Genomic DNA, 4248 nt, shown 5'->3' with positions numbered 1-4248 from the left:
CCAGGCTGGCCTTGAACTCACAGAGATCCGCCTGCCTCTGCCTCCCAAGTGCTGGGATTAAAGGGGTCCACCACCACACCCGGCTAGGAAAACTATTTTAATTGCCTATAATTCCAGCACTTGTGAGAATGAGGCAGGAAAATCTAGCCAGCCTGGTCTATACAGTGAGATCCTGCCAAAAACTTTTTAAAAAGAAGAAGAAAAATATACAAAACTTAGAAGTAACTAGCAGCAGAATGCATTTTGGTAACTAACCATGTATAAGTACTATATACATGCAAATATGCAGCCATATACCAATATTTCATTACTAAAATGGTAAACTAACCATAAAATATAATTCCCATTTAGACTGACTTAGAGGGTATTAAGTGTAATGTGCTTCCGTTCAAAAATTTACAATCATTTATATTTTCCTATGAACTGAGTATCCTTCTTCCCATGTTTCTGGTAGAGTGCTGATCTTTTTGTCTTTTTGGTGCACGTGAGCCCTCTACATATTTACATCTTAATTGTCAAGTGTTACAAATATTTTATCATTTGTCTTTGGACTTCATTTTTAGTATTTTGGTTATGCAGAAGTTTTTAAGTTGATCAAAATCACCAATGATTATGTCTTAGTTCATATTCTGGTGCTATAATAAAATGCTTGAGACTGGGTGATTTATTTTTAAAATGTGATATATATATATATGTATATATATATATTTTTTGACTTATAGTTTTACAAGCTGGGAAGTTCAAGAGCATGGTGATGGCATCTGCTGAGCACCTGGGGCAGACCTGCTGCTACCTGCTACATAACATGGCAGACAGCAGCCCATGGAGAGACAAGAATGGGCATTTTAGCTTGGATCTCTCTTTCTTCATATAAAGTCACTAAATACCAAGCTAGGCATGATGTCTGGAGGCCAACCTGGGCTACGTGGACAGACTCTGTTTTTAAAATTTTTAAAGAATAAGGTTACTAATGTCATTATGAAGCTCTACTGTTGTTACTTCATCTAATCTTAGTGACCTTTCAGAACATGACCTCCAGGGGCTGGAAGAGATGACTCAGCAGTTAAGAGCACTTGTGCTCTTGCAGAGGATCTGGGTTTGAGTTCCAGCACCCACAGGGCAGCTAGCAACTATCTGTAACTCCAGTTCCAGGGGAATCTGACACCCTCTTCTGACCTCTGCAGGCATTGCCCAACACAGGCGCACTTACATACGTACAGGCAATACACTCATTCGCATAAAATAAAAAATGATAAAATAGGGGCTGGAGAGATGGCACAGCAGTTAAGAGCTGACTGCTCTTGCAGAGGACCAGGGTTCGATTCCCAGCACCCACATGGAGGGTATGAACCGTCCTTAACTCCAGTTCCAGGGGAATCCAACGCCCTCTTCTGACCTCCGCAGCATTGTACAACAGGAGTGCACTCACATACATGTAGGCAATACACTTGTACACATAAAAAAATAAAAATAATAAATAAAATATTTTTTTAAATGATAAAGTAAAATATTTAAAATAAAACTGCCTCCAAATACCATTAAAATATAAATTTGAGGAGTAAGTTTCCAACACATGGACTTTGGGGGATATATTTACCAGTTAAATCTTCACAATACACAGAACAGGAAGGGCCATCCATGGTAGGCAGTTGCTAGTTCGGATTGAGCAGACCTTACCTTTAGATATTTTGTCTCGCCACTTGGAGTCTAATTTTTTTTTGAACATTTGTCTTTTTGTGCAGGTGTGACATTATGAAGGATACAAACTAATCACATACACTCGAGTATTCTGATACTATCAAAAATTATATTTTGCATTGAAAATTAATTGGCTATAGGATCTGGTTCTTACATTGGTCTTTGAATTTGATTAGTATGAGTCTTCCCTAGAGATGAAATTTTCAGTGCTAACAAAAATTAGATTTCATAGCTAAGTTTGAGAGTTAGAATCTGGAGTATGTTCATTCCTTCAGGCTTTTCTGAGAAACAGTCTTCCTGCCTTTTCCTGAGCATAATATCCACCATTTCCATGGTTGGGCAAGTATTTTTTTCAGTGATGGAGAGAAAGAAAGAGTACCATGGAGAAAGTGCAAGAAATTACATAACTTGTAATAATGAGTAACACCCACCCCCTAATTCAATACTTTCTAGGTACCCAGCGCTGTTTTTGACACACAGAATGGACTATTTAATAACTATAACACTTCTACATTATAAACAATATTAGTTTCTTATTTACAGATGAAGTAGGGACCCACGTAAATGGAGTCCGTTGATCAAAGTTATCAGTCAATAAATGGTTATGGGTGCTGGGGAGCTCAGTTGAAAAGGCACTTGCTACATGAGACAAGCACTCAAGTCTGATCCACAAGACCAACATGAAAAGCTAGGCATGATTGCACACTTGTAATACCAAGACTGGGGGGCGGGGTAGAGAACGGTGGATCCCTGGAACTCATGGGCCGGCCAGCCTAACCCCATTCAGCAAGTTCCAGAGCCTGTCTTAAAAAAATAAAAAATGGGGGCTGGAGAGATGGCTCAGTGGTTAAGAGCACTGACTGCTCTTGCAGAGGACCCAGGTTCAATTCCCAGCACCCGCATGGCGGCTACAAACCGTCCTTAACTTCAGTTCCAGGGGAATCCGGAGCCCTCTTCTGATCTCTGTAGCATTGCACAACACGGGTGCACTCACATATATGCAGGCAATACACTCATAAACATAAAATAAAAATAATAAGTAAAAATTTTTTGTGTGGTTTTTTTTTTGAGACAGGGTCTCCTTGTAGCTCCAGCTGTCCTGGAACTCACTATGTAGACCAGGCTGGCCTCGAACTCACAGAGATCCGTCTGCTTCTGCCTCCCAAGTGCTGGAATTAAAGGCGTGTACCACCACGCCCAGCAAGTAAAATATTTTTCAAAAAAATAAAAAAATAAGAAGTGGACAGCACCTGAGGAAAGATTTGGGCCAAGGTTCCCAAGGTTGTCCTCTGGCCACACATGTACCTACACATGACATGAACACACACACACACACACACACACTCACCAGAGCACCATCAGTATTTGAACCCAGACCATTGCCATTCCCTCTTGCTTATATTTTCAAGAATTCCTGTGTCCCTATCTTGACTCTCCCCTTCTTCTTAGGGAGTGTCACTGTTGTTCCACTAACTATTGCAATAATCAGTAAGTACTTTTGTACTTGGTGCTCCATTTCTTCCTGAATTTTTGATCTCCTATATTAAATGAGTCTCGTGAGCACTCTTGAGTGTGCACAGGGATTGTTGGCCAACTCTCTCTGGCCAGAAAATGTGGATTCCCGCCTTCAGCTAGCTTCTCCAAGGCTACACAGGATTTAAAGTATAAAGGGTTCCCTGTGCATTCATTGTCTTCTAGCCCTCAGAGCTAGCGATGGCTGACACATTCCTTATAAGGACTTGGGCCTCAAGGAAAATGTCTTTCACATACCATTTTCCAAAGTATTGATTTAGTTCTTTACTTTCTGAATGTGGATATAGAACTTTATTTACCAGCTTCAGAGGCTTTGGTGATGCTCGAATAACTGAAATTGACTAGTCTATAATTGAATTGACTTATTTGGGGGATATAAAAATACTGTGCAATTTCATTTTATGTGTTGCTATTTTTATATGGGCCAGAATCTATCTGCAGATAGAAAAGTGGAAACCAGAAAGGGAGATTGCATTATGCCCACAAGAAGGAACAAGAGGGAGAAACATTAGAAGAGCCCAAGAAAGGAGGTGAATATAATCATCACTCATTTTCTCCATCTACTGTGTTGGATGCATCACTTGGAACATCTTGTTTAATTCTCACACTCACCCTGGGGCATTTTTATTGCACTCACTTCATGGATTAGGAAACTGAGGCTCAGAAAGTTTAAGCAATGTACTTAAGGGAGCAAAGTTAGTTCATGTAGTATTGGGATTTGAGTGCAGTTCTCTTAGACCCTGAGCCTATAGGGCATAGAAAGAAAGAACTGATTCCAAAACTCAAACCAAAGTCTAGCAGATAACCCACACGATAAAGGGAAAATAATTAGCAGTGAGGAAAGAAAGGGATAACCAGAGTGACAGAAGAGAATGTGCAAGCTGTTATGAGAGGTGTGGCTAGAGCAGAGCACAGTGGCCCGAGCTGGCGCCGATGGAGGTCAGCATGGGAGATGGTGAAAGAGGCTCATCCGTCAGACAGCACATTGATTCAAGAGTAGGTGGTGGAGGAGGATCT

Source organism: Nannospalax galili, unplaced genomic scaffold, assembly GCF_000622305.1.
Source record: "Nannospalax galili isolate Female #2095 unplaced genomic scaffold, S.galili_v1.0 scaffold205, whole genome shotgun sequence".
Taxonomy (NCBI): domain Eukaryota; kingdom Metazoa; phylum Chordata; class Mammalia; order Rodentia; family Spalacidae; genus Nannospalax; species Nannospalax galili.
This window is presented reverse-complemented; position numbering follows the sequence as displayed.